This window comes from Choloepus didactylus, chromosome 4 (assembly GCF_015220235.1).
Source record: "Choloepus didactylus isolate mChoDid1 chromosome 4, mChoDid1.pri, whole genome shotgun sequence".
NCBI classification, from domain to species: Eukaryota; Metazoa; Chordata; class Mammalia; order Pilosa; family Megalonychidae; genus Choloepus; species Choloepus didactylus.
The window spans coordinates 125,233,906-125,244,660 of record NC_051310.1 but is presented as its reverse complement, the minus strand read 5'-3'; positions in this window follow the sequence as shown (position 1 = coordinate 125,244,660).

The following is a 10,755-nucleotide window of genomic DNA, read 5'->3' as shown; positions in this document are numbered from 1 at the left end:
CCATGTCTTCCATAAGATATTGACATCTGCAACAACCATGGCTGAGACAGGCTTAGGGGCCGTGCTGATCAGCAGGAGGGAGATGTCTGAGGCTTTGTCTACAGCAAAGGTCAAGGCACACAGTCTTTCTAAGTCTTTCTAGTCCTTCCACTCTGTAGGCCAGACCATACGTCGAACTCTGACACAACTGGCACCCAGTGATTGCTAGTAATAGGGAAGGGTACGTCTAAAATGAAACTCTACTTAGGATGAGAATTCAGACTTTAAGAACTTACATCAAACCTCAATCATAACTCATCAATAGAGAAAGAGTCCCTCCGTATGTCATCTGACCAACAATGATTTGGTTGCCTAGGGAACCCAGCACCCTGTGTGAAGTGCAATAAAGGATGTCTTTGGAAATTCAGTATAAAACAATCTAGTTTCTAATGTTTATAAACATAGAGTTGAAGTATGTTAGGTTTTCAAAGCAAAGTGTAAATGTACTTTAGGAATGGAGGAAATTTACAAAGGGTCCTAAGTTTAACACTACATTATTCTCTTTATCCATTTCTTACTGACTCCAGAGAACAAAACTATTATGATTTTTCCTTGACCTTTTAAATTCATTTACATGTTCCATAAACTATCTTTCCTATAATTATTTCATAGGTACACTCTAAAACAGGTTTCTTAAAAGCAAACAAGCAAACTTTTCTGAGCACTTCTTATTTACTTTTCCCCATTCTCATTCCTTCTTCCTGATGCTTCCTCTGGGGTCTCCTTTACCTTCACTTGACCGTCTCCTTCATGGGGACCCTCTGCCACTGCTTCAACTGGCTCACCCTGGCCAATATACCTGCCACTAGTTTCGCCTGAATAAATTACTTGATAGTTTCCTGTTTTAAACCATAAAACTTTTCAAAGACACAGATTAATTATTATCCCAAAAGAATTCAACTTCAAAACAGGTGAGCTTGGTCACTTTTACATTGCTATTAAATTTCAAAGTTATGAAAGCATTACGAATTTTTGCTTTTCTTTGATGATATATCTGTAAGTTGTTTTTATGAGATGTCTTAGACCTATGGAAGTGAAAATCACCTCGTTACCTAGCCAACTATAACAGTGAAGCATTAGCTGAAGGGATAAATCTGAAATAATTTCAGGAGATAACAAATACCAGAGACCTAAAAACCTACTGGGAGAGGCATGTGGAGAGAGGAGGAAGAGAGCTCCCGGGGATAGAATAAAGAGGTATAAGGGTTGGCCACAACCCCAAGCAGGTACTGGGGGGGTGGGGGAGCTAAGAGGGAGCCCCTGAAGTCACCAGAAGGCCACTGAAGATGCCTTCCAAATTCAGAAAACCCCTGCCTCAGCTTTCTCCCTCTCTCCCATTCCTCCTAATTTTTCCCAAATGTATCCAAGGAAACCGAGGGCAGATGGCAAAGCATCATTTACCAATCAGCTCCCCCTAAGAAATTTGTAGAAACAAAGCACTCACTCCACCTTCCTAAGGAAGAAAGGGGTGGAAGGAGGGAGGGGAGTATAGGGGAGGGAGGGAGAGATGCCAGGAGGTGGGGGCGGGGGGGGGGTGTTCATTAGAAACTAGATATTGTATAATCAGCATTTCCTTTATTCCAAACATCTTTTACAAAGTTAAGAGACATATCACTTCCAAAGTAAGATCTTCAGATAATTTAAGTTCTTTTACCATCACCCCCAGGCAAACTGAAATACAGTATATCAGAAAAAGAGAAGGCAAGTACAAGCACATTAGGTTGTGTACGTCAGTTTTGAAAACTTTCACTGAATAGAATTCAGACCTAAAGAGATAGCTGATGAAATTTCCCATTTTAATTTTTAAAAGTTTTATTGTGCTTCTAACAGAATTAGTGAGATGAAAAATACTGTGTTCTTTCATAATTTTCTCGTTTTTTTAATCTGAAGGCTGGTAAACATCTGAAGGCTCCAGTACTTGGGAAGTTATCTCCAAGAGCCCAGTGCCCTCTACCGGCCCTCCTGCTGCACGGCTTCTCCACGGCCTCGGCAGCTACCTGGGTTGCTTTTAAACATTCTGCAGCCACAGCTCCACCACAACTTTAAAGTAGTGGCTCAAGAAAAGTGTGGTTTGGACTGAACACAAATCATTTGATAAACAAAACAAAAATAGGTATAAAGGACTCTAGAATCAGCAGTAAAATTATTTATGGCAGGGTCTGTCAGTCGGTCATTTTCCTCTTTCAAAAAAGATTTAATTTGATTTTTCTTTAAAACACCATTTTTATACAGCTGAATAACCAATAATTGTGGCTCTGCATGAAGCAGACAATGAATGGAATCAAATCTAATCAAAGTGGCCCAAAAAGCAGGGGAAATGACAAGAGATTATCATTCTAGCACATAAAGTAGAAAACATAAATTTTCCTGGCTTGCATCATTTTAAGACAGCAGGAAATGGGCTTAGGGAGTCAGATGCTATGAGCTAAAGAAGCAGCTCCTTATGGAGGACAAGTTGGGGATTTTCAGAGATCAACCAGTTCAAACTTCTAGAGAACAATGTCTTGACAGGAACTTTTTAACCCTACAGTCCTTGATCCGATTGTTTCCCCAGTGACACAGAGTGGTCCTTGTGGGTGCTTTGTGTTTCATTCTCAATAGAAGACTTTGTCCTCTTAGACTCATTGTTCCTCCAAATGTGAAAAGTCAGAGCTTCCAAATTCACTACAAAAAAATAGCAAATAATCCAGCAGTAATTTCAATCTGGGACCAGTGATGTCCCCACGTAAAACAGAGAAAGGGCATCTTCCCAACTTCCATTCCTGACTGATCTGTCCCTGGAGCTAGAGACCTTTTATCACAAAACAGGTATCAGGAAATGGCTTCTTTTGCCACAAAAATAATGAATTGTGGTCCCTCCTTAGCAACGTTGGATCATTTATGTGCCAAGCATTGGACAGGAGTTGGAGGGACAAAAATAAATAAAACAGGGTCTCTGCCCACAAGGATTTCAGTCAAGTAGGGTACACAGACAAGTGAACATAATTAAAATTTAATATTGTAAACTCAGTGATAAAGATATGCGCAGAGTGGGAGCAAAGAGGAGACGGTTGTGGCAAGATCCATGATTTCAAAGCAATAGTTTTTATTGCACCCCCAAATTAAGCACTTTTTCATTCGAGGAAGATTTGGGGGCCACCTGGTTCCCTCTAATACACTTCTGATACCTGGTGGTGAAGGAAAGGCTGGAGGTAAATACATTAACTGAAATATGATTTACTCATAATCAGAAAAGTACCAAACAGAAAAAGCAGCCTACTTAGAAACACAGGAGAGGATGGTAGGCTGTGCCAGATAGAGACGAGGTCAAGGAAAATGCAGTCTGAAAGGATTGCTGAATTTGTCAGTAAAAAGGTCATTGCTGAGTTTCAGGACAATCATTTCAACAGAGTGATGAAGACAAGAAGCCAGCCTCAAAGAAGTTGTGGGTAAAAAGGAAATAAACCCAGCAGGCATAGATACTATTGTAGGTCACTAGTATATGTGTAATTACCTTAAGGAATGGTGGAGGAAGACAGCACAGGGGGAGCATTTTCCTCAGGAATAATAGGGCTCCTATGGAGTAGAGGTGGAGAGTGTGGGCTCTCCAGACTTAGAGACCTGGGTTCAAGTCCAGCTGTGCCACTTCAGGCAATCTAACCACTGCAAGCCTCTGTAAAATGGGATAATCACAGCACTTACCTCATAGAAAAAGTATCCAGCACAAGCTTGCTCTCATATGTTCAGTAGACAGAGCAATAGATGATGGATGATAGATAGGGAGGGAGGGAAAGGAAGAAATGGTGGTGTGACAGGATGTTAAAGTTGGTGGATCGGGGTATCGGGGGAGGGGGGTCAGAGTATGCTGGAGTTCTGTGTATGGGGTTTGTATTGTTTTTGGAACTATTCCTATAACTCTGAATTTATTTCAAAATAAAATTTAAAAAAAAAAAAAAGTATCCAGCACAGAGTAAGCACTCAGTATGGAAACTGGAAAGGAGTGTCAGAGAAACTACAAAATTTCTTCAATTCTGAAACTCATCTTTTCACATTTCCGAAATTGGGATGTGTCATAGTTTTATTTTCAAGATTTTCCCATCTTAGCAGCACGTAAAATAATGGCATCTTAGATTTAATGAAAGTTAGTCTCTAATTCTGGAGCAGTTGAGTAATGGGCCTAGTTTTTTACAAATTGGCTAACAAAGAAATGCTAAAGTGAACAGTTTGCTTAAATTTATATGAGTTTTTTTTAAAAGTCATATATCCTTGCTACTCAAACTATAGTCCACAAAACAACAGCAGCACCAGCATCTGGTAGCTTGTTAGAAATGTAAAATCTCAGATGCCACTCCAGACCAATCAAATCAGAATTTTCATTTTAACAAGATCCCTAAATAATTTTTGTGCACAGTCAAGTTTGTGAAGCACTTTTCTAGCTGTTTGGTTTTGTGTTGGAGATATAAATATAATTAATTGTACACTTGGATTCCTTTCCTTAACTGCTCACCAAATTTAGATTTATTCTTTCATTTAAAATATAATGGCGGAGGTGGGGCAAGATGGCAGACTGGTGAGCTTTATGTTTTAGTTACTCCTCCAGGAAAGTAGGTAGAAAGCCAGGAACTGGGTGGACTGGACACCACAGAGCAATCTGACTTTGGGCATACTTCATACAACACTCATGAAAACGTGGAACTGCTGAGATCAGCGAAATCTGTAAGTTTTTGCGGCCAGGGGACCCGCGCCCCTCCCTGCCAGGCTCAGTCCCGGGTGAGGAGAGGCTGTCAGCTCCGGGAAAGAGAAGGGAGAACTGCAGTGGCTGCTCTTATCGGAAACTCATTCTACTGATCCAGACTCCAACCATAGATAGACTGAGACCAGACACCAGAGAATCTGAGAGCAGCCAGCCCAGCAGAGAGGAGACAGGCATAGAAAAAAAACAACACGAAAAACTCCAAAATAAAAGCGGAGGATTTTTGGAGTTCTGGTGAACAGAGAAAGGGGAAGGGCCCTGAGGCACATATGCAAATCCCGAAGAAAAGCCGATCTCTCTGCCCTGTGGACCTTTCCTTAATGGCCCTGGTTGCTTTGTCTCTTAGCATTTCAATAACCCATTAGATCTCTGAGGAGGGCCTATTTTTTTGTTTGTTTGTTTTTTTTAATCCTTTTTTCTTTTTCTAAAACAATTACTCTAAGAAGCCCAATACAGAAAGCTTCAAAGACTTACTATTTGGGCAGGTCAAGTCAAGAGCAGAACTAGGAGAGCTCTGAGACAAAACGCAATAATCCAGTGGCTGAGAAAATTCACTAAACACCACAACTTCCCAAGAAAACGGGGGTGTCCGCTCACAGCCATCATCCTGGTGGACAGGAAACACTCCTGCCCATCGCCAGCCCCATAGCCCAGAACTGCCCCAGACAACCCAGTGTGATGGAAGTGCTTCAAATAACAGGCACACACCACAAAACTGGGCGTGGACATTAGCTTTCCCTGCAACCTCAGCTGATTGTCCCAGAGTTGGGAAGGTAGAGCAGTGTGAATTAACAAAGCCCCATTCAGCCATCATTTCAGCAGACTGGGAGCCTCCCTACACAGCCCAGCAGCCCAGAGCTGCCCTGGGGGGACGGCACTCACCTGTGACATAGCACAGTCATCCCTCAACAGAGGACCTGGGGTGCACAGCCTGGAAGAGGGGCCCACTTGCAAGTCTCAGGAGCCATACGCCAATACCAAGGACTTGTGGGTCAGTGGCAGAGACAAACTGTGGCAGGACTGAACTGAAGGATTAGACTATTGCAGCAGCTTTAAAACTCTAGGATCACCAGGGAGATTTGATTGTTAGAGCCACCCCCCCCCCCCTCCCTGACTGCCCAGAAACACGCCCCATATACAGGGCAGGCAACACCAACTACACACGCAAGCTTGGTACACCAATTGGACCCCACAAGACTCACTCCCCCACTCACCAAAAAGGCTAAGCAGAGGAGAAATGGCTTGTGGAGAACAGGTGGCTCGTGGACGCCACCTGCTGGTTAGTTAGAGAAAGTGTACTCCACGAAGCTGTAGATCTGATAAATTAGAGATAAGGACTTCATTTGTTCTACAAATCCTAAAAGAACCCTATCAAGTTCAGCAAATGCCACGAGGCCAAAAACAACAGAAAATTATAAAGCATATGAAAAAACCAGACGATATGGATAACCCAAGCCCAAGCACCCAAATCAAAAGACCAGAAGAGACACAGCACCTAGAGCAGCTACTCAAAGAACTAAAGATGAACAATGAGACCATAGTACGGGAGATAAAGGAAATCAAGAAGACCCTAGAAGAGCATAAAGAAGACATTGCAAGACTAAATAAAAAAATGGATGATCTTATGGAAATTAAAGAAACTGTTGACCAAATTAAAAAGATTCTGGACACTCATAGTACAAGACTAGAGGAAGTTGAACAATGAATCAGTGACCTCGAAGATGACAGAATGGAAAATGAAAGCATAAAAGAAAGAATGGGGAAAAAAATTGAAAAAATCGAAATGGACCTCAGGGATATGATAGATAATATGAAACGTCCAAATATAAGACTCATTGGTGTCCCAGAAGGGGAAGAAAAGGGTAAAGGTCTAGGAAGAGTATTCAAAGAAATTGTTGGGGAAAACTTCCCAAATCTTCTAAACAACATAAATACACAAATCATAAATGCTCAGTGAACTCCAAATAGAATAAATCCAAATAAACCCACTCCGAGACATATACTGATCACACTATCAAACACAGAAGAGAAGGAGCAAGTTCTGAAAGCAGCAAGAGAAAAGCAATTCACCACATACAAAGGAAACAGCATAAGACTAAGTAGTGACTACTCAGCAGCCACCATGGAGGCGAGAAGGCAGTGGCACGATATATTTAAAATTCTGAGTGAGAAAAATTTCCAGCCAAGAATACTCTATCCAGCAAAGCTCTCCTTCAAATTTGAGGGAGAGCTTAAATTTTTCACAGACAAACAAATGCTGAGAGAATTTGCTAACAAGAGACCTGCCCTACTGGAGATACTCAAGGGAGCCCTACAGACAGAGAAACAAAGACAGGACAGAGAGACTTGGAGAAAGGTTCAGTACTAAAGAGATTCGGTATGGGTACAATAAAGGATATGAATAGACAGAGGGGAAAAATATGACAAACATAAACCAAAGGATAAGATGGCTGATTCAAGAAATGCCTTCACGGTTATAACGTTGAATGTAAATGGATTAAACTCCCCAATTAAAAGATATAGATTCGCAGAATGGATCAAAAAACATGAACCATCAATATGTTGCATACAAGAGACTCATCTTAGACACAGGGACACAAGGAAACTGAAAGTGAAAGGATGGAAAAAAATATTTCATGCAAGCTACAGCCAAAAGAAAGCAGGTGTAGCAATATTAATCTCAGATAAAATAGACTTCAAATGCAGGGATGTTTTGAGAGACAAAGAAGGCCACTACATACTAATAAAAGGGGCAATTCAGCAAGAAGAAATAACAATCGTAAATGTCTATGCACCCAATCAAGGTGCCACAAAATACATGAGAGAAACACTGGCAAAACTAAAGGAAGCAATTGATGTTTCCACAATAATTGTGGGAGACTTCAACACATCACTCTCTCCTATAGATAGATCAACCAGACAGAAGACCAATAAGGAAATTGAAAACCTAAACAATCTGATAAATGAATTAGATTTAACAGACATATACAGGACATTACATCCCAAATCACCAGGATACACATAATTTTCTAGTGCTCACGGAACTTTCTCCAGAATAGATCATATGCTGGGACATAAAACAAGCCTCAATAAATTTAAAAATATTGAAGTTATTCAAAGTACATTCTCTGACCACAATGGAATACAATTAGAAGTCAATAACCATCAGAGACTTAGAAAATTCACAAATACCTGGAGGTTAAACAACACACTCCTAAACAATCAGTGGGTTAAAGAAGAAATAGCAAGAGAAATTGCTAAATATATAGAGACGAATGAAAATGAGAACACAACATACCAAAACCTATGGGATGCAGCAAAAGCAGTGCTAAGGGGGAAATTTATAGCACTAAACGCATATATTAAAAAGGAAGAAAGAGCCCAAATCAAAGAACTAATGGATCAACTGAAGAAGCTAGAAAATGAACAGCAAACCAATCCTAAACCAAGTACAAGAAAAGAAATAACAAGGATTAAAGCAGAAATAAATGACATAGAGAACAAAAAAAACAATAGAGAGGATAAATATCACCAAAGTTGGTTCTTTGAGAAGATCAACAAGATTGACAAGCCCCTAGCTAGACTGACAAAATCAAAAAGAGAGAAGACCCATATAAACAAAATAATGAATGAAAAAGGTGACATAACTGCAGATCCAGAAGAAATTAAAAAAATTAAGAGGATACTATGAACAACTGTATGGCAACAAACTGGATAATGTAGAGGAAATGGACAATTTCCTGGAAACATATGAACAACCTAGACTGACCAGAGAAGAAATAGAAGACCTCAACCAACCCATCACAAGCAAAGAGATCCAATCAGTCATCAAAAATCTTCCCACAAATAAATGCCCAGGGCCAGATGGCTTCACAGGGGAATTCTACCAAACTTTCCAGAAAGAACTGACACCAATCTTACTCAAACTCTTTCAAAACATTGAAGAAAATGGAACACTACCTAACTCATTTTATGAAGCTAACATCAATCTAATACCAAAACCAGGCAAAGATGTTACAAAAAAGGAAAACTACCAGCCAATCTCCCTAATGAATATAGATGCAAAAATCCTCAACAAAATACTTGCAAATCGAATCCAAAGACACATTAAAAAAATCATACACCATGACCAAGTGGGGTTTATTCCAGGCATGCAAGGATGGTTCAACATAAGAAAATCAATCAATGTATTACAACACATTAACAAGTCAAAAGGCAAAAATCAATTGATCATCTCAATAGATGCTGGAAAAGCATTTGACAAAATCCAACATCCGTTTTTGATAAAAGCGCTTCAAAAGGTAGGAATTGAGGGAAACTTCCTCAACATGATAAAGAGCATATATGAAAAACCCACAGCCAGCATAGTACTCAATGGTGAGAGACTGAAAGCCTTCCCTCTAAGATCAGGAACAAGACAAGGATGCCCGCTGTCACCACTGTTATTCAACATTGTGCTGGAAGTGCTAGCCAGGGCAATCCGGCAAGACAAAGAAATAAAAGGCATCCAAATTGGAAAAGAAGAAGTAAAACTGTCATTGTTTGCAGATGATATGATCTTATATCTAGAAAACCCTGAGAAATCAACGATACACCTACTAGAGCTAATAAACAAATTTAGCAAAGTAGCGGGATACAAGGTTAATGCACGTAAGTCAGTAATGTTTCTATATGCTAGAAATGAACAAACTGAAGAGACACTCAGGATAAAGATACCATTTTCAATAGCAACTAAAAAAATCAAGTACCTAGGAATAAACTTAACCAAAGATGTAAAAGACCTATACAAAGAAAACTACATAACTCTGCTAAAAGAAATAGAAGGGGACCTTAAAAGATGGAAAAATATTCCATGTTCATGGATAGGAAGACTAAATGTCATTAAGATGTCAATTCTACCCAAACTCATCTACAGATTCAATGCAATCCCAATCAAAATTCCAACAACCTACTTTGCAGACTTGGAAAAGCTAGTTATCAAATTTATTTGGAAAGGGAAGATGCCTCGAATTGCTAAAGACACTCTAAAAAAGAAAAACGAAGTGGGAGGACTTACACTCCCTGACTTTGAAACTTATTATAAAGCCACAGTTGCCAAAACAGCATGGTACTGGCACAAAGATAGACATATAGATCAATGGAATCGAATTGAGAATTCAGAGATAGTCCCTCAGATCTATGGCCGACTGATCTTTGATAAGGCCCCCAAAGTCACTGAACTGAGTCATAATGGTCTTTTCAACAAATGGGGCTGGGAGAGTTGGATATCCATATCCAAAAGAATGAAAGAGGACCCCTACCTCACCCCCTACACAAAAATTAACTCAAAATGGACCAAAGATCTCAATATAAAAGAAAGTACCATAAAACTCCTAGAAGATAATGTAGGAAAACATCTTCAAGACCTTGTATTAGGAGGCCACTTCCTAGACTTTACACCCAAAGCACAAGCAACAAAAGAGAAAATAGATAAATGGGAACTCCTCAAGCTTAGAAGTTTCTGCACCTCAAAGGAATTTCTCAAAAAGGTAAAGAGGCAGCCAACTCAATGGGAAAAATTTTTGGAAACCATGTATCTGACAAAAGACTGATATCTTGCATATATAAAGAAATCCTACAACTCAATGACAATAGTACAGTCGGCCCAATTATAAAATGGGCAAAAGATATGAAAAGACAGTTCTCTGAAGAGGAAATACAAATGGCCAAGAAACACATGAAAAAATGTTCAGCTTCACTAGCTATTAGAGAGATGCAAATTAAGACCACAATGAGATACCATCTAACACCAGTTAGAATGGCTGCCATTAAACAAACAGGAAACTACAAATGCTGGAGGGGATGTGGAGAAATTGGGACTCTTATTCACTGTTGGTGGGACTGTATAATGGTTCAGCCACTCTGGAAGTCAGTCTGGCAGTTCCTTAGAAAACTAGAAATAGAGTTACCATTCGATCCAGCGATTGCACTTCTCGGTATATACC